Source organism: Dermacentor andersoni, chromosome 4 (assembly GCF_023375885.2).
Source record: "Dermacentor andersoni chromosome 4, qqDerAnde1_hic_scaffold, whole genome shotgun sequence".
NCBI classification, from domain to species: domain Eukaryota; kingdom Metazoa; phylum Arthropoda; class Arachnida; order Ixodida; family Ixodidae; genus Dermacentor; species Dermacentor andersoni.
In genome coordinates, this window is record NC_092817.1 from 206,283,630 (window position 1) to 206,301,551 (window position 17,922).

At 45.9% G+C, this 17,922-nt stretch overlaps 1 protein-coding gene across 1 annotated transcript in view; it reads left to right on the plus strand.

Annotated features, from left to right (window-relative positions):
• LOC126538330 (uncharacterized) overlaps positions 1 to 17,922 on the plus strand; it is a 680,380-nt gene that overhangs the window by 292,244 nt on the left and 370,214 nt on the right. The gene's annotated exons all lie outside the window — the stretch shown is intronic.

Sequence of the window (17,922 nt, forward strand, 5' to 3'; positions counted from 1 at the left end):
GGTACGTTTGTACAAAAGCGTCAAAATTGTTTTAGGTCCATTTAAGCTCGGAAACGCTAGAATGGTAAGAATAAACAGAGTAAATAAAACAAGCTGCACTATTATGGACTGATTCGAGATAGCCTAGATTGATGAGGGTCCCAAACAGTACATGCGTATTCTAACTTTGGGAGAACAAATGCATGATAAGCTATTAGTTTCACTAATGGGGGAGCGAGTCTTAAGTGCCTACGAAGAAAGCCCAAAGCGCGATTCGCGGAGTTAGCCATGTTTGTTACGTGGGTTGACCAGGAGAGATTGCTTGAAAATTATACGCCAAGATATTTAGAAGATTCAGCGGATGATATTGCGGAGCAGGAAATGATATATTGTGCTGGCTGGTAATGCGTCCTGCGGTGGAAATATATTAACGAACTTTTCTTTATATTGTCACGTGGTAGTGACTGGGATGAACACAGCAGCAACACTGTAAATGGCGAAACTAAAGCTTTATTGGGCGAACTTGTGCCCTCAAAAGCAGGCTATACTCAAAGAACAACGATCTGATCAGCGGGTAAGGCGTGTCGACTTTTATACATCAGTCGTCGAATGTTCCACAGTAATCGCTGGGACCCGCGTGCCTTCCACAAAGTTCTACATTATTCGCGTCGCGCGCACATGCAATCAGGTTACGCAAGGTTCGGCCACCAGACAGCGCATGGAACCATCGATAACATTCCAGAAACTTCCGATACATGCAGGCGCGTCCTGCGCTATGCGATAACATTTGTTAGGCGGCGAAACGTGGTCGCCCGATAAAGATAAACAGGTAGACGTGTCAATATTTAAAGACATTAACCATGCGTTACACCATGACTCAATAAGGTGTTGAGGCGGTTTTGAAGAGTAGTAATATCTACACTATTTCTAATAGAACGATATACGACGCAGTCATCTGCGAATAGACGAATGGTAGAACAGATACTAGCTGAGAGGTGATTAATATAAATAAGAAAAAGTAGGGGTCCAAGTACTGTACCTTGTGGCACAGGAGAGATTACGGGGGATGGGTTTGATTAGTGCACTAATGCTAACACCCATGAGTGTTAGCATAGACAAATTGTTGTCGATTGGCGAGAAAACTGCGAATCCAGTTGTATACAGGTGTGTTAATGTTTGGTCGAGGAAGCTTTAGGAGTAGCCGTTGATGCGGAACTTTGTCGAATGCTTTTTCAAAGCCTATAAGAAGAGAGCATCGACGGGTATGTTAAAGTCAAGGCTGGAACTATATCGTTATAAAATATAGCCAACTGGGTATCACATGAGAGTCCTGCGTGAAAGGCGTGTTGACTATATAGAATGAAATAAATTATTGCAGTCTAAGAAATTGCCAACGTTTGAGTAGATCACAGTTCCATTAGTTCATGAACAAATGCAAGTAAGTGAAATAGGAAGATAACTGCTGCACAAGGATGGAGGACCTTTTTTGGGTGCTGGAACAATCTTTCCCACTTTCCAGTCTACCGGTGCCACTCCTGTTGATAGTGACTGCTGGAAAATGTGGCATAGCATCCCCCTAGTAGCCGATTTCGTGTTTTTGAGCATTTTCGCGTTGACACCGTCCACGCCACATGAAGATGTGAGTTTTAACAAGTCGATTAGTTTTGCGATGCCGTTCGGACGAAATGTGTTGTCGGGCATCACGGTGTAGTTGAGATAAGGAAAGGAAGGTAAGTTGTCGGCAGGTTCGGCGGTAAACATGGAAAAAGAAAGTGGTTAAGCTGTTCGGCGGCCTCATGATCGGGAATCGAATGGTTTTGTTCGTCGCACAATGCTAATGGTTGGGCGTTATTAGGGTTAATGGTTTTCCATTTCTTTTTAACATAGCGGGCGGTGTCTGTGAAAAAAAAAGGAATGTTTTTCTCTGTTTGCAAGCCTTTCAAATTCTTTTTCTATAGCATGGTATCTGCTCCACGCACCTGCGTCATTAGAGCGTATTGCGGAACGAAAAGCCCTTTCTTTTTATTGTTCAGCCGCTTCAATGTGACGTTGAATCATGTGAAGGACTTCTTTTCGGTTACAATAATGTTGGGCACATGCTTAGTAAACAAATCTAGTATTTTGTTTTAAAGAGTAACCAGTAAGACTCGACTGAACGCTTTGAGAAGTCAGTTCGAAGAAAAGTAGTCAATTCTTCGAGCTCATAATTTATTGCAGGATAATTGTACATTGTTATTTTTTTAGCTATCTTTGTGGTATGCGAGAGATGACATGAGTAGAATGCACGGATTACTGGATGGTCACTGAGCCCTGGCAAAAAAGTAATTTTGGATACCCTGTCGGGCTCAGAGGCAAGAAAAAGATCTAGGATATTAGAATTATCGCTGTAGCGCGTAGGTTCATTGACGAGTTGCGTTAGTCCAAAGGTTAGGCATGAATTGATGAAATCGCTCTCGGTCCTGTTTTTGGAAGCTACCCATGCTAAATTGGTCCAGGATATTGCCGGAAAATTAAAGTCGCCGAACAGCAGTGTCGGAAGATGTCGATAAGATTTGGTTAGAGAGCGAATTGAGTCTCATGGTATTCGGGTGCAAAAAGAGAGTCAGTACCAGAAGGGCGATAACAAACACTAATTATCGTTCGGAGATACGAAGCGTTACAGAGAACAAATATAATTTCTAAAGACGAGGGTGTCTTAATTTTGGTACACTGACGACTTTTATGACTGCGTATTAATACGCCACCACCACGTTTGTTAGTGCGGTCACGTCGGAAAATATTGAATTCCGGAAAAAGTTGTAGTATCTCAGAGTCAGTTATGGCAGGGTTAAGCCATGTTTCCGTGATTGGAAACAAATCTGATTCTGTTGTATTACCTCGGTTTTCTAGAGCCTTTGCCTTAGGAAGAATGCTTCTTACGTTCGTATATAGAAACGAAAATTATTTTCTTCTCGGATTAATACTGCTGGGGCCTAAGCGTTTCAAGTGCGAGGAACAACCTTTTCATTGTTGTGGTCGTAAATATACGGGTTGTTACCAATGATGAGTTTGTCATGTCGATGTTTAAAAGATTGCTGTTTTACCTTGCCGAATACAGTAAGGTGCTTTCTTGCTTTAAGTATGTTGGGGGAGTAGTCTTCCGAGATTCGATACTGTGCCCTTCAGTTTATATGCCTGTGACAAAACTTCCTCTTTAGTCTTAAAATGTGCAAATTTAACAATGATTGGTCGGTTTTTGTTTGTTTAGACTACATATGACTACATCTGCTTAGACTACATCTGAAGTAACAAGGTTTCACTGCCAGGCCTCGCCGCTTACTGGTTTTCGAGACTTTCTTCGACAATTTAAAATTAAAATTCCTCCTTAAATCGCGAACAGCATGCTGGGTTCTATCGCTATATATCATGGTCATTTCATTTCCATCAACGTCTCACAACACTTTCTGGCCCATTGTTAGTCCCTTCAACGAAGGGGGACCAACCCATGGCAAAGAGCACTTACGAAATAGAAGCTTTGTGAATTCAGTCCCTGCACTAATGGTCTGTCCCAATTTCTGTTTCGGCCGTTTTTTGTGGTAGGTCGGTGATACGCCGGCTGTCGGATTTTCGGGAGGTAAGGCGAGGAAGCACACCGAGGGAAAAGGCGCGTGCTCGGCGGGCAACCGAGTTGCGAAGGTGGGGAACGTCGTGCGTGAGCTTTCGCGTAACCGATTGGCGGAACCGATCGGATACGTAAGTATTATATCCTGGTACCCACAGGCTCGGGAGGTAATCTTCCGCTACACTGTAAGCAGTGCGGCCGCACTCCCATCTTCGACAACGCATCAGCCATGGGGAAGGCTCAGCAAGAACGAGATCTGGTTCGAGCTCATCACATCTATAAACTTGGCCCCAAGAAGTGTGTAAGCGTGCCATCGGCGTCGCTAACTAAGAAAGAGTTTGAATTTCTTGATCGATATCGTCGTGTATAGTTAGTGATTATCGTGTATATGATATTTTGTGTCTTGTTCATGTTCAGTACGAACGTGGGGGACGTCGTTTTCATGAACAAACTTCAGTTTTTAGTCCAGCCACCTTCCTGTTACATAAACATGCAGGGTGGTCACAAGCAGGAAAAATCACTGCAAATTCAGACGTAGCTGAATGACGAAGCGATTAGCGTGCACGCCTTTACTGAAACGCATCTGCGAGATTAAGAGAAGCAGCCTGTATGGACAATTTTGTATACCGGAAGGGTGCAAGGAAAGGCGGAGGCGTAGGCATGGTAACTATAGGCGAGGCTTGAAGTGGAAAATAGTAAAAGAGATGTGTAAGGATCATTTAGGGATTAGCGACACATGGCAAAGCAAAAAGACGTGGCTGGGGGTAGCTTGCCTATGGACAGGTAGCAATAGCAGACATAACAATAATGAATTTATTGATTGCGTTGTAAGAGGTATTAATGAGTTCAAGAAATCCGGCCAGGTGGTATTAACAGGAGACATGAATGTGCATGCGGATATATTGATTACAACGGTTCTCTAGGGCTGGATCTGTGCGTTGAACCGAACCTTAAAGTAGTTAACAGGGAGAATAAGTGTCATGGACAAGTAACGCGGCAGTACGGAAATAGGCAGTCATGTATCGATTACGCCTTAGCCTCAGAAAGTATTTACGAACGACTAGACCAAACGATGATTTGGGAGAGATACTAAAGCAAAACACGAACCAACGCATCAGAATTTCTAAATATTAACGAAAATCAACTAATAAATTGCAAAAGGCATTGAGAAGAAAATGGTGGCATTTCCTACAACAGTATGGTAATTTAAGGAACTGATAGACGTCATGCAGAATCAGATAAGACAGACAAGGGGAAAATTTTTTCGATTGGAAAGGGGAAACCACTTATTTCCTTGTTCCACCATTTAAGTGGTGGAACAAGGAAATAAAGCAATCTATAGAAGAGCGTGAGCAGGCGTCTGGGGATTGTCGAGAAGCCAAGAAATTAGGATTACACGAAGAAGTGCTGCTTAGATGGAACAAATACTAGGAAAAGAAATGGTGGCGAGTGAGCTCGTGCAAGAGAAAATTAAATACACCACTGAACGTTGGGTGCATAACATTTGAAGAAGAGACAGAGTCGCATCAATCAATTCTGTAAGCATGTGAGAACACTAGGAGCTCCAACTGAACATTTGCAGACCGCTATAAGGGATGAAGAAGGTAACATCTTCGCAGGAGACGATGCGCTGCGGTACATCACAGACATGGTTAAGGCTAACTTCGGCAAAATAGAAAGCCTAGTTCAGACACAAACAGATGCAGCATCAACAAAGAGGCCTGCGAGAGCAAAATTAACATAGAAAACTTTTACTGGAAGAAAGCAGAAGAAAATGTCCCGAATAACACCGCCGCAGGACTCGATGAAATCACAATACAGCAAATCAAGAACATCGGTTCAATGAGCAAGGCCCTGCTGACTAAAACCATCGAACAAGTGATTAAAACGAAGAAAATTCCAGTTCGATGGCGTGAAAGCAAGATGAGCCTCATCTACACAGGCAAAGGTTATAAGGATATGACGAGCTCCTACACTCTATAAGAAAAATCCCAGGGAAGACAGGAGTAACTGGGCAGTTAGTCCTAAAAAGGGCGCTTTGGTCTTTCAAGGGACTAACTGCATGTATGTGCGTGCCGTGTACAAATTTCAGAGAGTAAGTGTTTAGTCCCTGGTCGCAAAGAGAGCAACGGGAGGACGAACGACAACAGTAACTCCCCATGCACACCGCTGTTTTCGTGCGTGTCGTGGAGTGATGCGGCGTAAACGGTATTGTCTATAAATCGTGAATAGTTCGAAGCTCGTGCACTGTCTGTTGAACTGCATGCAAAGCAGCACTTTGCCTCTTCGGGAGAAAACTGCGTGAAAAAAAGCTGGAATGTGAAGAGTCATACCTAGGCAATGCCCGTCGTGCGCGCACCATAAATGAGCGATACACGTTAAAGGCGCAAGTCATTGAGAGACTGCTAGATTTTCTTGGTCAATAGTACCGTTCCTTCCGTTCCAAGGAGATTACAAACTTAACTGAAGCGACGTGCAGCTCAAACGGGACACGCTAAGCGACGCCTTCTCTGTCGTCGTGGGTGCCCGGCCCGTTTGAGCTCGCTGCATGTATACAGCGCTTCGTGCCTCACTTTAAATCACCCTAAGAATAATCGGGCACATTTCCTTTTGCAGTCGCTTATGGTTGCAAGCAAACTCAACGTTAGACTCTCCGCGCACAGCATACACAAAATGCCGAGTCGCTTTTGCATTGCAGCACCGGTGTTCCAAAGCTTAACCTTGTCTCAATATCCTGTCCTGCCAACCGACCCGCCGTGGTGAAGTGGTAAAAGCACCTGACCTGTGAGCGTGAGTTCGAATCCTGCTTTTGGGCACTTTTTCTTTTTTTTTCAGCTCAGTAACTTTTTTATCAGGGTATAAGTGCGTAATTTCATTAGTTCCACCTTTGCGGAGCATCGGAAAGAATGACCGTTATTCCCTTGAAGAGCATCGGAAAAGGGCAACTGTTAGTCCTCGAAGGAGTAACCGCACGGGGAGTAGCAGTTCGTCCCCTCGCATTTACCCACTAAAGGGAGGAATGGTTGTGGCAGATCAGTTCCTTCACTAAAGGAGTAACCTCAATACCCCATTTCCTCCCTTTCTTCTTAGAGTGTACAGGCCAGTTACAGTAAAGTCGGTGCTGTATAGAATTGCAATGCAAGCCATAAAATTATAACTTCCGAATTGGGCGGAAGCAAATGATGTACTGGGATAACTACAGAATAGGTTCTGACCAGCCAGACGCTTAGAATATATTTTTTTTTCTCAGCACATAGAGATTTCAATAGCTCAGAATATACCTTTATGGAACATTTCTAGATTTTAAGAGAGCCTACGACAACGTAGACAGAGAGCTGTTATGGGATATTTCCAAGCACGAAGGCAAAGATAAGGATTTCGTGGAGCTGCTGAGGAAGATACATAAAGACAACCGAGTCAAAATTGTATGAGAAGGCCGAAATTGTCTTGGAGTGGTAAAAATTCACTAAGGACTGAAACAAAAGTGCCCTCGAACTACTGTTGTTTACGCTTTATGTTAACGGCATAGAAAGACAACTGGAAAACAGTCAATTAGGATTTGATTTATTATACACGTGTAATGGACAAATATTGCAACAGAAGTCCCCTGCACTGATGTATCTGGACGACATAGTGCTACTAGCAAACAATGCAAGACACTTGCAGACACTGGCCAATATGTGTGGGAACACAACTTCAAATCCAGGCCTTAAATTTAGCACAGAGAAATCTGTAATTATTACCTTTAATGAAGGGACGAGTCTAAGTGGTGTCGATTCAATAGCAAGTCATACCCATAGTCAAACAATATAAATACCTCGGCATATACTTAAATGAAGGAAAGACTTACTCAAGCACCCACCAAGATAATCTGAAAATAAAAAGGAAGCGGAATGCAACAATAATGAAGCACAGGGTACTTTGAGGCCACAATAAATATGATGTAGTGTGGGGAATCTGGAGAGGAGTAATGGTGCCAGCAAATGATATTCTATGCTTAAAATCGGATGTATTGTCGGGGTTAGAAGTTAACCAAAGATCAGTGAGCCGGTTGGCTTTGGGAGCACGCGGCAAAACCACAAATGAGGCAGTGCAAGGGGACATGTGTTGGGCCTCGTTTGAAGTCGGAGAAGCGCAGAGCAAAATTAGTTTGAAGAAAGGCTCAGCAACATGGATCAAAATAACTGGACGGCTAAAGTGCACACGTATCTGTACCTAAAAGGCGTGGGCACAGAATGGAGGAAGGGGTCAAGAAAGTTGGCAACCAAGTACAGGGTGATTGAAAGTGTAGATGGACAACCAGGAATAAACAGAAGGAAAGTGAGAGAAACAGAGACAACGAATTGGATGCGACGAATGGAAAAGAAAAAGACCATGGAGATTTACAAGAATGAGAAGAAATAAATTTGAAGGGAAAATTCTACGATAAAAGGAAAGGAAGAGCCTTGCAATTTGCGGCTCTAGCTGATTGCCTAAGAAGAAAAACATGCCGTATCAAATATTCACAATTAGATGAGGCATGCGTATGCTGCAGCAAAAATCGGGAGACCACTCAGCACATCCTAATTGAATGCGAAGGGATTGACCCAGCGAGACCAGTACGCAACGTACAACTTCCAGAAGCGCTTGCATTTAAAGTAGACGGAAGCATCAACCTGTCAGCAGTCGAGATAAGCAAGAGACGTTTAGTGTACTGGTGGAAAAACAGCAGGGAAGAGACTGGTACGACCGGATACATTACAGGCATAGGCAGCGGTGCAAGGTCGATGACAAGATTAAAATGATGTACACGATAATGCCAGAAGGAAATGCATTGATAGCACACCTGAGTAACTCAAGCAGGCTAGGTGACGATTTGTCCCCGCCCCATTTGAAAAGGGATGCCAATAAATAGTCATCATCATCACCGTTAAATCCCGTAAGGGGGCTTTACGCATCCGTAAGCATCCGCGGCAGCGGCCGCGTCGGCCGTGCGGGGGGAGAAGAAGAAAGAACCAGAAAGCTAGCCTTCGTGCATAGCGTTCGCCGCAAGCCTTTCCCGATAAAGATTACGGTTGCATAACTGCACTTGTCGGGAAGCGCCAACTGTAGCATACGAAGCAGGGAGTGACGTAAGTACACTTTCGTATGTAAAAGAATAATCCGCCTAGTAATTGATTTGTGTTGTGACAGTGCTATGGGAACGCTACGTATAGTTAGGTCTCCTGAATAGCGGTGCGCATACGAGGCGCGGCTAGGGTGTATAGTTAAGTAACCTCTTCTCTCTGGTCCACGAAGTTGCGGCGCAAGTCAAGTCGCTGGCCGTTGAAGTGTCGTAGACTAATACTTAGGCAAACTGCACGTGAATAATTTCAAGCTACGTAGGAATGGGTAATCGTTCTAGTTTTAGTTTACAGCTTCGCCTTCCACCGCCTTCGCAGCCTGGACATGGAGACCAATCTTTGTCTAGTCCCGCGTATTAAACGTTTCAAAAGGGCCTTATATACCGTAATAAGTTGCCTCAAATTATTGCTTCAACTTACCTGGTTACGCACGCGTCACCGCGATACGCGGCTGGCGGTTTGCAACCCCAGGTTGAACCCTATGCCCCCCTATGCTTTCCTTGGCTCCACTGCCTGTTGACGTTGTACGGTCCTGATTGGTTTTCCACAAGAAAAGTAGAAAATTACCGATCAAGGAAGGGGTCAGGCAAGGAGACACAATTCATCCAGTGCTGTTCACTGCATGCTTAGACGACGTATTCAAGCTATTAGACTGGCAAGCATAGGAGTGACGATAAATGGCGAATATCTCAACGATTGAGGGTCTTAACCGAGTAAGAGTAAGAGTGGGGTTGAACGTAAATATACTGAAGAAAACGAAAATCTTCAAAAGTCTTGCAAGGGAACAAGAGTTCAGGATCGCCAATCAGCCGCTAGTCTGTACAGGATTACGTTTATGTAGGTCAATTACTTCAGGGGTCACTGATCATGAGAATAAAATTAAGAGAACAATAAAAATTAGTTGGAGTACGTGCATATGACAGGCATTACCAAATCCTGACTGGGAGCTTACCAGTGGCGTTGAAAGGAAAAGTGTACAATGATTGCATTCTACCGGTGCTAACATATGGGGCAGAAACTTCGAGGTTAACAAAGAAGCTCGAGAACAAGTTAAAGACCGCGCAAAGAGCGATGGAACGTTAGGCGCGACGTTAAGAGACAGGAAGAGAGCGCTGTGGATCAGCGAGCAAACGGCGATATATCATATTGACCACAAATAAAGACGGGGACAGGCGGAAGAGAACACATAAACAACACCGGTGGTAATATGACCGCAAATAAAGACGGGGACAGGCGGTAGAGAACACAAACAACACGGGCGGTACCGCCCGTGTTGTTTATGTGTTCTCTTCCGCCTGTCCCCGTCTTTATTTGCGGTCAATATGATATGCAGTAAACACCAACTAGGCCAAACTGAAGTTCTTCTCAAACGGCGATAGCCGATATTCTAATTGACATAAAGAGAAAACAAAAATGTAGCTGGGCAGACCATGTGATGTGTAGGGCAGATAACCGGTGGACCATTCGAATGATAGAATGGGTGCCAAGGGAGCAGGAGCGCAGTCGAGGTCGGTAAAAAATTAGGTGGGGTGGTGAGATTAGGAAATTTGCAAGTTAAAATTAGCTAGCGCAAGAGAGGGATAATTTGAGATCGCCGGGGCAGGCCTTCGTCCTGCAGTGGACATAAAATATAGTATGATGATGATGATGATGATGATAAAGATAAACAAGCCCCTCTGTTTCCCGTCTTTTTCTTCATTCATAGCAAGGGTCCCGAATTTGGCAGCCTTGATGCGAGTAGGTATAGCATACGAGGGTTTATTGGCTATGCACCTGCTCTCCTATGTTCATGTGTGAAGTGACGACATCGGACAAAAGGGTTCGCAGCCAACTCACCGTCGGCGACAAACAACATGGAAGACTTGTCCAGTGCTGCTCTCTCCCAGACCTCTCCCCGCCGCATGCATAATTTGCCCAAAACCATTGCATTGTCCTGACTAGTGGGATTGCGCCGGAAGCCACGCGTTTGCATACAATGCTGCCTCTTCTACACATACAGGGTCCCGCATTCGTGTGTTCATACGTACACATACCTCACATGCTAGCTGTGCATACGGTGAGACTTCAACTGAAAGTGGTTGCCGCTGTCGATCTTGCGAAGTTTTCACTGTGGTTTCACTATATACCGGGTGTTCGAAATTAAGCTTTATGGTTTTCTTAAATTTAGGCACTAGGAGGCACGCGAAGACCACCTGCGCAAATACGTTATGTGGCCACGGGGACACAAAGTGAGATGATAATTATCGCTGTCAACAGCCCAATTAAATAAAGTTGAATAACTAATTTTTTTATTGACTGCAGTAAGTGTGTATGTTTGTATTGAAAAGTTAGAGGCACTCGTGTTTCTACACAGTCTCACTTGGAAGAATTCTTCAAGCATGTCTGTACTAGGAGATATCCGATTCGAAATCTCAATTGTCGTTTGCATGATTACGCATGCAACAGAGTGAGGATCGGCGCAAAGCTCCTCCCTGATGTGACGCGGCTGTTGGGTGCGGCGTTTAGTCTGACAACAGGGCGAAGTATTGGCAAATATAACTGTTCTCCTTCCCCTCTCGGCTGGCGAAATCAAGATATGACAACGCGGTGTGCCGTGCAGTTGTTATTGATTTCAATAAAACTTACAGTACTTGGAAATCAGCAGTCGCATTATTTGCGTAGCCCAGGCAAGGACCATGCCCGCTCGTCTAGTCACCATTGCGCACGCGCACTGCCCTCCGACTTCTCCGCTCGCGTCATTATCTCGGCATGGCAGCTGCCGCCATCGTTACAGGCTGTACGGTCGCGTGTTACGACGGCGGTTGCGGATTCTTTGATTTCTTATTTCGCCAACCGAGAGGGGAAGGGGGACAGTTATCATATTTGCCAATGCCTCGATCCGCTCCGTTGTCAGACTAAACGCCGCACGCAACAGCCGCGTCACATCATGGAGGAACCTTGCGCCGATCCTCACTCTTTTGCGCGCGTAATCATGCGAACGACAATTAAAATTTGGAGTCGGATATCTCCTAGTACAGACATGCTAGAAGAATCCTCGAAGTGAAACTGTGTAGAAACACAACTGCCTCTGACTTTTCAATACGAACATACCCAGTTACAGCAGTCAACAAAAAGTTAATTATTCTACTTTAGTTAATTGGGCTGTTGACAGCAATAATTATCATCTCACTTTGTGTCCCCCTGGCCACATATTCGCACAGGTGGTCTTCGCGTGCCTCCCAGTGCCTAACTTAAAGAAAACCACAAAGTTTAAATTTGAGCACCCTATATAGGTGGGTGGAGCCCATTTATTGCTACGTTCGTGCTTCTAACGCCGTCGTCGTCTTTCCTCTCGCTTCGTTACCACACTGGCGATGTGGATTGCCACACCGTCCCAATCGGCTGTCTGAGCCCGAGGAAGCTATGGCCGCATATTCCCAGTTGAAGACTTTCCAACTTTTTCAATCGTTCTTTGGTAGTGCATCGTCCTCAGCAATCCTATTGCTCTTTGGTTGTCTTGACAACATAGTAATGTCATGTAAAGGGCATTTTCAAGTCAAGTCCCTTTCGGACCAGAATTCTCGAATCTGCCAGTAGAGAGAGAGAGAGAGAGTAAAACTTTATGCAATCTAAATAAAATAAGGCACGATGGTTGGAGCCCCTATTCCAGGGCCCCACTGGCACGAGCGGCTCGCTGGGCTTAGTCCAGAAGAGCCAATTGGCTCTCCCGACCCTCGTCCGCAAGCCATGCCTCCCACTGCCTATTCCTCATTAGTGGATGTTGGTGTAATATGGGACTGTCTATGTGCGGAGGCCTCCTGGGGCACTCCCATGTGATGTGTTTTAGTGTGGGTGTGTCTGTGCACCACGGGCACTCGTCAGTGAACCTCGTGGGGTGTATTCTGTGTAGGTGGTGCAGGTTGGGGTATGTATTCGTCTGAATACGACGCCAGTCCCTCTCCTGTTCGCTGTTTAAATCGGAGTGAGGATGTCCAAAACGTCTCCGCTCCTGCCTTTGCTGTAGGAGGATGTCACGAGAATTCGGTGGAAGGACGTCGCTAGGCCATGCCGTTGCTCGGATGTTCAAACCTCGAGCAATACGGTCTGCCCTAGCGTTTCCTGCCAGTCGCTCGTGTGCCGGACACCAGACGATAGTGTGGTGCCCCTCTAGTTGAGTGCCTAAAATTTTGATTATTGATTTGGGTGCCGTTCCTTGTAAAAACAGGCGGCAAGCCGCTTGTGAGTCGGATAATATGACAGCCGAATTGGTTTGGCGCTCGGCGTCCTGAATGGCCAAGGCGATGGCTGCAGCCTCTGCCACGCATGCCGAGGAGGTTTTGAAGGATGCCGTTCTTATGTTGTTGTTGCATGTAGAGACTATGCTGAAAGTGTCTGAGCTGGCTCGACTGGCATCCGTATAATACACCCCCGGTCCCATGCCGAAACGTTTGTGAAGGGTCTTTGCCCTTGCTCTGCGTCGTCCGGGATGGTACTTGGGGTGCATGTTTTTGGGAATTGGGGCCACCGCGATGTGCGATCGAACATTGCGGTCTATCTGTGCCGTTTCCTCTCCGCAATACTGGGGTCTCAGGGGAAAGCCTAACCTCGCCAATACTTCCCTGCCCTGAGTTGAAGAACAGAGTCTTTCTTTCTGGGCATATAACGTCGCGACTGCGTACTCGTCAAAAGTATTGTGCAGGCCCAGTCCCTCGAATCTCTCTGTGCTAGTGCATTCGGGAAGACCAAGGGCGGCTTTGAAGGCTTTTCTTATTATTGCGTTTGCTTGTTTAATCTCTTGGTTTGTCAAGGCCTGATACGGAAGGGCGTATGTGAGTCGGCTAATTACGAATGCGTGAACCAGGCTGATGGTCTCTCCCTCAGTTAGGCCGTCTCTGCTTCTTGCCACTCTCCTTATCATTCTGGCCACGTTTCCTGTGACCGCCTTTAGTTTTTGTAGGGTGTGAGATGTTCCAGCATTCTGCTGTATCCACATCCCCAATATTCTGAGTGTCTCCACTTCACGAATTGGCACCCCATCGAGAGTCAGAGTGAGCGGCACCCAGTCCTTCTTTCTTGCGTACTTCGCACGCACCCGAATGAATTCCGATTTTTCGGGTGCGCATGCCATGTCCGCCGCCCTCGCGTATTCCACGACTGCGTCTATGGCCTTTTGAAGGGTTTCTTGTTTGTCCCCGTAGGACCCCTGGTGAGCCCAGAACGTGATATCATCGGCATATATCGCACAACCGAGATTCGGGTGTTTATCTAGCTCCAGGGCTAGCTTTCTCATCCCTACATTGAATAGCAGTGGAGAGAGTATAGCTCCCTGAGGGGTACCTCTGTCCGGACAGTTGAAGGTGTCGGACCTCGTGGAGCCTAATCCGATTGTGGCCGTGCGGTGGCTGAGGAACGAGCGCACGTAGTTATAAATTCGCGATCCGCAGTTCACCGCTTCCAGTTCCTCCAGAATAGCGTGGTGGGAGATGCTGTCGAAGGCCTTTTTGATGTCCAATGCCAGTACAAATTTATCTTCCGACCCTCTGTTGGGGTGCAGGACCTCGTGCTTTAGTAGTAGAAAAATGTCCTGCGCTGACACGTGGGGTCGGAAACCGAACATGTTGGAGGGGAACATGTTGTTTAGCTCTATGTGGTTCGAGAGCCGGACCTGCACAACCTTTTCAAAGAGTTTCCCCGCGCACGACGTTAGGGAGATGGGTCGAAGGTTGTTGATGTTACGAGGCTTACCTGGTTTTGGAATAAGAATAATTTTTGCTTCCTTCCATTCTTTTGGAAGGACGCCGTTCTCTGTCCAGACCGTGTCGTTAAAGAATTTGGTCAAGCTCTTTAGCGTGTCGTCACTTAGATTGCGAATCATTGCGTTCGTGACCTGATCTACCCCTGGGGTCGTGTTGTTCACTTGTGCTCTGTCCGAAGTAAAAAAAAAAAATATTTGTAATTGTAATTCTATATTATTGCTGCTGAGGAATCTTGGGCTTTTCCCTCAAATTATTTTTTTCCCACAATTTGTTGTCCACTGGTGCCATGAGCTAGCGCCAAATGCAGAAAAACATGGGCTGCATCTGAGGCCTGCTTTATGTATGACCTGCTGTGACGTGATGCGCGACGGTCTTTCAACCGCCGTTGAATCGCATCCAGTGGACACTTTTTCTAAAGGTGCTACTGATAGAAAAATTGCGAGGCATCGAAATCGCGTGCCTGGACCATAGCCTTCATGTTCCTTCTCTTTGTGTCGCCTGTTTCCCGCTTCGTTCAGTAAGTAACAGTCCTCGAGAATGAACCAACTAGGCCCGCAACAATTTCTGCCCGACCATGGTTTACTCGGCTTCCAAAGGAGGACGCCATATTTCGGCTGAGGTGGCCGATAAAGAAAAAGAAAAGGCATGTGCCTGCGAGCGATGTCGCAAATCTTCGTGTTCGCTACTAGTGTCCACATTTGTGGACAGATATAGCCATACGCGCCTCAGCTAAATGTTCCGAAGCAATCAAATAGCGCGCGTTTTTCAGCCTGAGCGCGGAGACGTGTGCTGTTCGCACGTTCCCTTCGCGGTAACTCGAAGCAAAGGAAAGAGTTTCACGTCGTCATCATCATAATCATCATCAGCCTACTTTATGTCCACTGCAGGACGAAGGTCTCCCCTTGCGATCTACAATTACTCCTGTCCTGTGCCAACTGATTCCAACTAGCACCCGCAAATTTTCTAATTTCGTCGCACCACCTAGTCTTCTATCGTCCTCTACTGCACTTCCCTGCTCTTGGTATCCATTCTGTCACCCTAATGGCCCAACGGTTATCTAATCTGCGCATTACATCACTTGCCCAGCGCCATTTTTTCTCTTAATGTCTATTAGACTATCGTCTGTACACGTTTGCTCTCTGATCCAAACCGCTCTCTTTCTCTCTCTTAAAAGTTATGCTAGGCATTCTTCGTTCCATCGCTCTTTGCGCAGTCCTTAACATGTTCTCAAGCTTCTTTGTCAGTCTCCAAGTCTCTGCTCCATATATCAGCACCGGTAAAATGCACTGATTGTATACCTTCCTTTTCAATGATAACGGTAAGCTCCCAGTCAGGAGCTCTCGATGTTTGCCATGCGATCCAACCCATTTTTATTCTTCTCTGAATTTCCTTCTCATGGTCAGGGTTCCCTGAGATTACTTGACCAAGGTAAACGTAGTCCTTCACAGACTCAAGAGGCTGACTTGCAATCTTGAACTCTTTTTCCTTGCCCGGTTATTTATCATTATCTTTGTCTTCTGCATATTAATCTTCAACCCCTATCTTATACTCTCCCTGTTAAGGTCCTCAATCATTTGTTAGAACTCGTCCCCGGTGTTGCTCCATATGTCATCGGCAAACCGAAGGTTGCTGAGGTATTCGCCGTCGATCCTTACTCCTAAACCTTCCCAGTTTAATAGCTTGAATACTTCTTCCAAGCACGCAGTGAATAGCATTGGAGAGATTGTGTCTCCTTGTCTGATCCCTTTCTTTGTAGGTATCTTCCTACTTTTCTGGTGTAGAATTAAGGTCGCTGTGGAATCTCTGTAGATATTTTCCAGGGTATTTAGGTAAGCAGTAACGTAATAAGAACGTAATAGTTCGGCGGAAACCCGCAAGGTGGAGAGAAGTAATTAATAAAGAAAAAATCAGACATCCACCCGTTCGTAGCAGTTGCTACAAAGAAAACCCATATGGGTTCCTCAAAATATAAGCCTCGCAGTTGAAGAAAAATTCGTCCTGGGTCCGGGGGTCGAACCCGGGACTACCGCCTTTGCGGGAAAGCTGCTCTACCATTTGACTTTGCTTCGAGTTGTTGATGAATTCGACTACGCCCTGCCATATCTGCTAGCCGCCTGGCTAGCTCAGATGTTAGAGCGGCTGTCCCGGAAAGGCGTTGGTCCCGGGTTAGAGTCCCGGACCAGGACGAATTTTTCTTCAACTGCGAGGCTTATCTTTCGAGGAACCCGTATGGGTTTCCTTTGTAGCAATCGCTACGAACGGGTGGATGTCTGATTTTCCCTTTACTAAATACTATTCTGCACAGAAACAGTTGAGAAGCAGCAATTTTCGCCATCTCTTGAGTGACTAGCACTCGCAGCGGCGAAGGCCTCGCGACTCGTTCCGCAGTGCGGCCGCACGTAGGGCGAGGCATGTGTGTCACTACCGCGTGCATGTCATTTTTCGCCAGTGTCAGCAACAGCATCGAGGCGTAGAAGGCGGGTTTGATGCCAGCGCGTGGCCCACGGTCGACCAATCTTCATCCTCGACAGCTTTCGCCGTTGACTGCTGTGAACGAAACCGCGGTCGCTGCCCGCGTGATCACGGATGGCAACCATGTAGTTCTGAAGGCACGCGGCCAAACCTAGTTAAAGGAGGCCCAAGTTCCAATTGGACATCACTGGAGCTTGGTATGCCAATTCATCCCAAGTGGACCCAATCGGAAGTCACTGGATGAGTAATCTCGTGAACAAAATCGTTCATAATAACTACAACACAATTATAATGTGTTTTCAAATAAAAATATATTTGTATTTTGGCATGATAAATTGAGAGCAGTTTTCTGTAAAGTTAAAGATCTCTCTGGAAACGTTATCAATTTCTCACTGGCACCACTTGTGGTCAACTAAATCTTGCTTGCACATACATCACCTGACATGCATCTCTCATAGTGAAGTGGTGGGTTGTCACTGAAGAGAATTGCCATAAATTGTTCATTCGTGAATTAGCTTCTCGAAAGGAGTTCTAAGTATATCCACGTCATAGTAAGGTTAAGACCCATCTAGGTTTTTTCCCTTTCCTTCGTTTTTCATCTTGGAGCTAACGAATCCAATTGAGAGACCAGTTGAGTCCACTTGTGTTCGAACAACCAAGTGGTCCAATCGGACCTGCTGGATTTTTCCAGTAAGTGTCCCAAAACAGGAGGAGCACGTTGTAGGCTGTAGGCGGATCTAGCTTTGCAAGGCATGCTGGCAATTGTGACTGTTCACGTGCGCTGGGCCAAATAACTCTGCATAACGAGTTCGATTTCACTCAATAATGTACGTATACGCCTGTCAGGACCAGAGTACGAGTCTGTATGATCCGATTTAACGATGGTCAAATCAACAAGGTTTTGTTGGCGTTCGGCCAAGCAAGCGTCTTCACCATTTGCATCGGTGGTGGAAGCCCGGCCACCACCAATCACCATCGATGAGAACGACCGAAAGCTATTTGCACAGAAATCGAGCCCCTCAATTAGTTCCCC